At 35.1% G+C, this 8,854-nt stretch overlaps 1 protein-coding gene across 1 annotated transcript in view; it reads left to right on the top strand.

The window, feature by feature from the left end:
• Nucleotides 1–1,542: 1,542 nt before the first annotated feature.
• The window catches only part of IL13RA2 (interleukin 13 receptor subunit alpha 2), a 69,764-nt gene continuing 62,452 nt past the window's right edge, over nt 1,543–8,854 (top strand). Inside the window, exon 1 of the mRNA XM_019718095.2 lies at nt 1,543–1,638. The gene's annotated coding sequence lies outside the window, so the exon portion shown is untranslated. The remainder of the gene's footprint in view (nt 1,639–8,854) is intronic.

The following is an 8,854-nucleotide window of genomic DNA, read 5'->3' as shown; positions in this document are numbered from 1 at the left end:
TTGCCTGTTTACAAATAAATGTACCATTTCAAGATATTATAATTATATTTCTTCGAGTTATACTTTTCTATTTTACTATAATGTATAATATAATGAAATATTTGCAAGGGCCAGAAATTTTGGAGGAAACAGGAAGCTTGAAGAAAACTTCTTGGAGAGTTTTTTTTTCTTTTAATAGAAGATAAATTAGTTAATTGGAATTGCAATCACAGGAAAAGGAAACGTTTAAATCTAGGTCTCCTTTTTTACCATCATGTCAGCAAATTCTGATTATTAAATACCTCACATAGGCCTGATAATTGATTTCTGACAAAGATGATTGTGAAAGAGCCAAACTAGCTGACATCTGAAAAACAGATACTAAACTCCTAAACAATTTTCAGTTTCTTCCTACCTTCCAACTTCAATTTAGGGTGAAGCATTAACTATGCAAATGAATAAAAAACAAAAAAGCTCTTAAGATAAAACATAAAGTTAGTAATGAAGAGAAGACTGTATCCACAATCCCCTCTTCATTCACACTCCTTGCTTTTTATTTGTTTATTCACATATGTTGTGTAAACTATATCTTTGGTATCTGAGAGAAGTTACCAAGTTTGAACCTGTGTTCCAAAACAAGGAAGATACTTTTTATCCTTTAGATCATTAGGTAGTGTGTAGACTGGATCAGATCTAAATTCATTCCAGTTTTGGAATAAATCACTGACATCATTTCATCTACTTTAGAAAAGCCTCAAAGTAGTCTGGCTTCTTATGACTTTGCATAGCTCCTGGGCATGGAGATTAAATGAGGGGTGGATAAAAACTCTGTGGAGACTTGAAGGATGAAGGACAATTTGATGGTGATCTGAGTTATTTTATTTAATTATATCTGGGCTGAAATAAAATCTTGTTTGGTTATGTAAAAAATATTTGGTAAGCTTTCAATGGGAGAAAAAGATGTATGACACTGAATTTTAATTACAGCACCACGGATTTTAGAAATCAGAGAAACCTTAAAGTAAATGAAAAGGCAGTTTTTGTTTGGAATTGAAGGTTGTATTAGATGACTTCTGGGGTGTTTTCAATAAATTATTTTAAACTGAAGCCCAAAGATGTTAAAGAAATTGCCCAAGGTCACCTAGCTGATTGTGGGAGGGAGAGGCTAGAGTAGAATCCAGGTTTCCAAATTCTTTGTCCATTTATGATTCTTTTCATACTTAAAGGTATTTGAAACTCAAAACAGTGAAGTACTATGTATAGTGTACTCCGAGGAAACAACATAGACCTGGCAATCGCACACTTACCTTTGGATTATCTGTTAATTCCCAGTGTGGTGAGTCATGTAGTAAAATAACATTGGCATACTGAAATGCTTATCAAGAACTAATTAAAAGGGAAAGAAAATCACTAAGATGAACTTTGTGATTTCCTCTGAATCTTTTGACAAATGCAGCTTTGAATGCTGAACTGCTTTGAATGCAAATTTTCTCCTGACAAGTCAGTAAATTTGGTGGATAAAGCAGAGCTCCTCCTACATAAAGACTTCAGTTCTAAGGTCATTTAAAATCCATTAAGCTAAGAAGCTGTTCACTGAGACAGATTTCAGCGGTATTACAGAAGATTTGATTATAACTGGACACATTATTCACTTATATAGTAAGTGTGGAACTTAAATTTGGGGGAGATAGTATGGGGATGAGAAGTAACTTGTTTTGAATAATGATTGTTCCACTTTTTTCACCTTTTAAAAATGGGCTCATAAATTTTTCTGTGGAAAAAATAGTTGTTTTGATTTGATATATTTGGGAAAATACTGCATTTTTTGTATGAAGCTAATTCATAGGTGCTGGATAATCAGCAAAAATAACACTATTGCTTTTGTTTCTTATTGTTTTCTTACTAACCTTTATTTTCTATAAAAAATCATACCTCTTACAAGGTTTTGTAAGAGGAAATGGTAAGCTCCATTTTAGAGTTAAGAGATTTTCTGAGATTCTCTATGTGATTTTTTTTTTCTATGAATCAGAATCTTCCACATTGCGGTAACTTTTCTCTCTTAAGCTCAGAAATAACCATAGAGCTCCTCTAAAATTAATGATGCAATTTATCTTTATATGATGTTTTGACTGACTTTATAGAACATGTATATCTTCTATATGTGGTGATTTCACTTATTTGTATATTGTTACAGATATAGTAAGGTTATTAAAATAGTAATTCCAATTTTCACTGCCTTTGCTGTGAAATGAACTAGCATCTTATACATTGGATGCTTGTTTTCCCCTGAAAGAATACATAGTTAACACTTAAATCTAACACTTAAAAACATATCACTTTTACACATTGCACTCATTTTGGATGCTTCCAGAGTAGCTTTTTTTTTTAACATGTAAAAGGGTATATGAAAACAGGACGTGAATAGAGGATTTATCGACTGTTTTTTAATCAAAATGTTATTAAAATATAGAACGTTTTAGAGACTTCGAGACTTAAGTATATTGATGGATCTGTTATTGTTATTATTCTTATAGAAGAATGAACTAAGGACTATGAGACCTGGTTTTCAGTTCTAGCTCCTCCCTCATAGAGCGCTGTGACCTTGGGATGCACATCCCACCTCCTCTCCATCTTAATTTCTTCATCTGTGAAACAAGTCAGATGTCCTGACTCTGCCTAATGTTATGAAATGCAATATAAATATTAGAAGTGATTATTTAAACAGCAGTATTAAACAAAAGAGAGGCAGAACAACTATTAGATTATTTTTATTTTTTGTTTTAGTGTTAAGATCTTACCTGTAAATGAAAAGCTGCTTTCAGGGTATTTTTTCTCTTTATTTTGACATTCAGTATTATGTTATATTAATTTCAGGTGTACAGCATAGTGGCTGGACATTTATGTAATTTGAGAAGTGATCCCCCTGACTAGTCTAGTCCGTAACTGGCACTATACGTAGTTATTACCATATTGTTTACTATATTTCCTATGCTTTACTTTACATCCCCATAACTACTTTGTAATTACCAACTTGTACTTCTTAATCCCTTCACATTTTTCACCCTGCCCCCCAAACACATTCCCATCTATCACCCCAATAAATCTAGTACCCATCTGACACCATACATATAATATTATTGACTATATTTCTTAAGCTATAGCCTATATTCCCCTGACTACTTTGTAACAATCAATTTGTACTTCTTAATCCCTTCCCCTTTTTCACTCACCCCCCAAAACCCTTCCATCTGGCAACTGTCAAAATGTTCTCTGTATCTATGAATTTGTTTCTGTTTATTTTGTTCTTTAGATTCCACATATAGGGGAAATCACATTGCATCTGTAGACATACTCCAGATGCACATACTCCAGTCAGCACAATACCCTCCAGGTTCATCCATGCTGCCGCACATGGCAAAAACCCATTCCCTCCCATGGCTGAGCAATATTCCACTGTATATGTATACTACCTACTCTTTATCCATCTACGGCTACCTCCACATCTTTGTCTTGTAAACAAGGTTGCACACATCCCCTTGAAGTAGCATTTTGGGTTTCTTCAGAACACAGAAGTAGAATTACTGGGTCCTTCTTTGTCTCTTGTTACAGCTTTTGTTTTAATGTCTTTTGTCTCATATAAGTATTGCTATCTCATCTGTTTTTTGTTTTCATTTTCATGAAACATCTTTTTCCCAACTCTTTACTTTCAGTCTGTGTGTGCCTTTTGATCTGAAGTGAGTCTCTTGTAGGCAGCATATATATGGGACTTGTTCTCTTATCCATTCAGCAACTCTATCTTTTGAAAGGAACATTTAATCCATTTACATCGAAAGTATTTGTTGATAGATGATTGGATAAAGAAGATGTGGTATATATACACAATAGAATACTACTCTACCATAAGAAAGATGAAATAGTGCCATTGGTGACAACATGGATGGATCATGAGATTATTATGCTAAGCGAAATAAATCAGACAGAAAAAGTCGAGGACCATATCACTTCACTGATATGAAGGATATAAAATTGAAAGCAACAAAGGAGCAAGACAAACAAATAAAGAAAGAAAAACTCATAGACATAGACAATAGCTTAGTGATGACCAGAAAGTAAAGGGGGATGGGGATAGTAGAAGAGGGTTAATGGGATCAAATATTTGGTGATGGAAGGAGAACTGACTCTGGGTGGTGAACACATAATGTGCTGTATAGATGGTGTATTGCACAATTGTACACTTGAAACCTATGTAATTTTACTAACCATTGTCACCCCAATAAATTTTAATTAAAAAGTAAATTAAAAAAAGAAAATGAAAAGTATCAAAGTAAAAAAAAGCAAGTACTTATTGATAGATACATAGTTATTGCCATTTTATCATTCATATTTTTTATCTTTGTTTTCTTCTTCTTAAAGAAGTTCCTCTAACATTTCTCTTTTTTTCTATTTGTTTGTTTCCATTTTTTTAAAATTAGTTTCAGGTGCGCAAAACAATGTAATAGTTAGACATTTATCATTTATATGCCTCACACAGTGACAAGCCCCTTCCCCCCATCCACTATCCCTCTGAAATCACACACAGCCATTACATTTCCACTGTCTCTATTCCTAATGCTGTACTCCGCTTCTTGTAACTGTATGTATATAGTTGTAACTATATATAAACATATATAAAATTATACCTGACATTCATTATCATTCAACTTCAGGTGTACAGTACAGTGATCAGGCATCTACATCATCCCTGAGGTGGTCTCCCTAATGGGACAAGTGTCCATCAGATACCCTACAAAATCTTTACAACATTATTGATTACATTCCCCAAATTGACTTTTTTTTAGTTTCAGGTGCACAAGACAAAGTAATACTTAGACGTTTATCTTTTATATCCCTCACACTGTGTGAACCCCCCCCCCATCCACTATCCCTCTGAAATCGCACAGAGCCATTACATTTCCACTGTCTCTATTCCTAATGCTGTACTCCGCTTCTTGTAAGTACATACATACACACACACACATATGTATATGTATATATATATATATACAAACTTTTAGTTGACATTCATTATTGTTCAGCTTCATCTTCAGGTGTACAGTGCAGTGATCAGGCATCTACATCATCCCTGAGGTGGTCTCCCTAATGAGACAAGTGTCCATCGGATACCCTACAAAATCTTTACAACATTATTGATTACATTCCCCAAACTGACTTTTGTTTCCCTGTGGCAATCTTGTGGTTACCGACTGTGCTTTCTAACCCACTCACCTTCCCCCTTATCCCCAACCCCCTCCCATCTAGCAACCCTCAGTTTTTCCTCTATGTCTCTGAGACTGTTTCTGATTAGTTCATACATTTATTCTTTTCTTTAGATTCCACATATAAGTGAGATCATATGGTATTTGTCTTTCGCTGTCTGACTTATTTCACTTAGCATAATGTTCTCTAGGTCCATCCATATTGTTGCAAATGGTAATATTTCCTTTTTCTTTATGGCTGCATAATACTCTGTTGTATAAATGTACCAGTTTCTTAATCCAGTCATCTACCGATGGGCATTTCGGTTGTTTCCATGTCTTGGCTGTTGTGTATAGTGCTGCAATAAACATAGGGATGCATAAATTTTTTTCTATTAGAGGTTTGGATTTCTCCGGATAGATACCTAGGAGTGGAATTGCTGGATCATAAGGTAGTTCCATTTTCAGATTTTTGAGATTCCTCCATACTGTTTTCCACAGCGGCTGCACCAATCTGCAGTCCCACCAACAGTACACAAGGTTTTTCCACATCCTCACCAGCACTTGTAGTTTGTTGATTTATTGATGATAGCCATTTTGACTGGGGTGAGGTGGTATCTCATTGTGGTTTTTATTTGCATTACTCTAATGATTAGTGAGGTTGAGCATTTTTTCTTATGTCTGTTTCCCATCTGTATGTCTTTTTTAGAAAAATGTCTCTTCATGTCCTCTGCCTATTTTTTAATTGTGTTTTTTTTTTTTAATTTGGAGTTTTTAATAAATTTTGAATATTAACCCCTTATCGGATATATCATTGTAAAATATCTTCTCCTATTCAGTGGGGTCCCTTTTTGTTTTATTGATGTTTCCTTTTCTGTGAAGAACCATTTTAGTTTGACGTAATCCCATATGTTTATTTTTTTCTCTTACTTCCCTTGCCCGAGGGGATATATCAATAAAATTTTACTCCAGGTAATGTCTGTAAAGTTTCTTCCTATAGTGTCTCATAGGAATTTTATGGTTTCACATCTTACATTTAAGTCTTTAAGCCATTTTGAATTTATTTTTGTATATGGTGTAAGGAGGTGGTCCAGCTTCATTTTTTTGCATGTGTCTGTCCTGGTTTCCCAGCACCATTTATTGAATAAGCTGTCTTTACTCCACCGTAAATTCTTCCTTCCATTGTCGTAGTTTAAATGACCATATAGGCATGGATTTATTTCTGGGCTCTCTATTCTGTTCCATTGATGTATGTGTCTGTTTTTATGCCAGTACCATGCTGTTTTGATTACTGTAGCCTTGTAGTATAATTTGATGTCAGGTATTGTTGTTATACCTCTCACTTTGTTCTTATTTCTCAAGATTGCCGAGGCTATCTGGGGTCTTTTATGATTCCATATAAATTTTAGGATTCTGTGTTCTATTTCTGTGAAAAATGTCCTTGGTAGTTTGATAGGAAGTACGTTGAATCTGTATATTGTCTTAGGCGGTATGGACATTTTAACGATGTTAGTTCTTCGTATCCATGAGCATGGTATATTTTTCCATCTATTTGTATCTTCTTTAATTTCTCTCTTCAGTGTCATAATTTTCTGAGTACAGATCTTCTACTTCTTTGGTTAAATTTATTCCCAGGTTATAGTCTTTGAAGCAATTGTAAATGGGATTGTTTTCTTAATTTCTTTTCCTGATATTTTATTATTGGTGTATACAAATGCAACTAATTTCTGAATATTAATTTTGTATCCTGCTACTTTACTTAATTCATTGATCAGTTCTAATATTTTTTTGGTGGAGTCTTTAGGGTTCTCTATATATAGTATCATGTCATTTGCATATAATGACAATTTTACTTCCTCCTTACCAATTTGGATGCCTTTTATTTCTTTTTCTTGTCCGATTGCTGTGGCTAGAACTTCCAGCACTATATTGAATGGAAGTGGAGAAAGTGTTCCTGATCTTAAGGGGAATGGTTTTAGCTTTTCCCCATTGAGTATGATGTTAGTTGTGGGTTTGTCGTATGCAGCCTTTATTATGTTGAGATATGGTCCCTCTATTCCCACTTTCTTAAGAGTTTTTATCATAAATGGCTGCTGGATTTTGTCAAATGCTTTTACTGCATCTGTTGATATAATCATGATTTTTATTTTTCATTTTGTTAATGTGGTGTACCACATTAATTGATTTGCGGATGTTGAACCTCCCTTGCATACCAGGAATGAATCCCACTTGATCATGGTTTATGATCTTCTTAATGTATTGTTGAATTCTGTTCACTAATATTTTCCCTTTAAGATTTCTTGTAATACTGGTTTGGTAATGATGAACTCCTTTAGCTTTTTCTTGTCTAGGAAGCTCATTATCTGTCCTTCAATTCTAAATGATAGCTTTGCTGGATGGAGTCATCTTGGTTGTAGGTCTTGTAGGTACTTGCTTTCCATCACTTTGAATATTTCCTGTCAATCCCTTCTGACCTGCAGAGAGTTTCTCTTGAGAAATCAGCTGATAGTCTTATGGGAGGTCCTTTGTAGGTAAATAACTGCTTTTCTGTTGCTGCTTTTAAGATTCTCTTTTTGGGGTGGCCGGATAGTTCAGTTGGTTAGAGCATGAACTTTGAATGACAGGGTTGCCGGTTCGATTCCCACATGGTCCCCTGAGCTGCACCCTACACAACTATATTGAGGTCCAATGACTTGGAGCTGATGGGCCCTGGAGAGACACACTGTTCCCCAGTATTCTCTAATGCAATTTATAAAAAAAAAAAGAAAAGAAAAAGAAAAGAAAAGAAAAAGAAAGAAAAGAAAAAGAAAGAGAAACAATCTCTTTAAAAAAAAAAAGATTCTCTTTTTGTGTTTAACCTTTGGTATTTTAATTATGATGTGTCTTGGTGTGGACCTCTTTGGGTTCATCTTTTTTGGGACTCTCTGCACTTTCTGAGAGTGTATGTCTATTTCCTTCTCCAGGTTAGGGAAGTTTTTCATCATTATTGCTCCAAATAGGTTTTCAATTCCTTTCTCTCTGTCTCCTCCTTCTGGTACTCCTATTATGCAAACATTGGTATGCTTGATGTTGTCCCAGGCACCTCTTTAACTGTCCTTTTTTATTTTTTATTTTTTGCATTTTTTTTCTTTTTGCTGTTCTGGTTGGGTGTTTTCTACTACCTTGTCTTGTAAATTGCTGGTTTGCTTCATCTAATCTACTGTTGATTCCCTCTAATGTATTCTTTTTTTTTCTTTTTAAAGATTTTTTTTTTTTATTATTGGGGAAGGGGAATAGGACTTTATTGGGGAACAGCGTGTACTTCCAGGACTTTTTTCCAAGTCAAGTTGTTGTCCTTTCAGTCTTAGTTGTGGAGGGTGTCGATCAGCTTCAAGTTGTTGTCCTTTCAATCTTAGTTGTGGAGGGTGCCGTTCAGCTTCAAGCTGTTGTCCTTTCAGTCTTAGTTGTGAAGGGTGCAGCTTAGCTCCAGGTCCAGTTGCCATTGCTAGTTGCAGGGGGCGCAGGCCACCATCCCTTGCGGGAGTTGAACCAGCAACCTTGTGGTTGAGAGGACGTTCTCCAACCAACTGAGCCATCTGGGAGCTCAGCGGCAGCTCAGCTCAAGATGCTGTGTTCAATCTTAGTTGCAGGGGGCGCTGCTC

This window comes from Rhinolophus sinicus, chromosome 18, assembly GCF_057876585.1.
Source record: "Rhinolophus sinicus isolate RSI-liver-muscle chromosome 18, RSI-T2T, whole genome shotgun sequence".
NCBI classification, from domain to species: domain Eukaryota; kingdom Metazoa; phylum Chordata; class Mammalia; order Chiroptera; family Rhinolophidae; genus Rhinolophus; species Rhinolophus sinicus.
The sequence above is the reverse complement of the archived record's forward strand: the minus strand, read 5'-3'. Positions and strand labels throughout refer to the sequence as shown.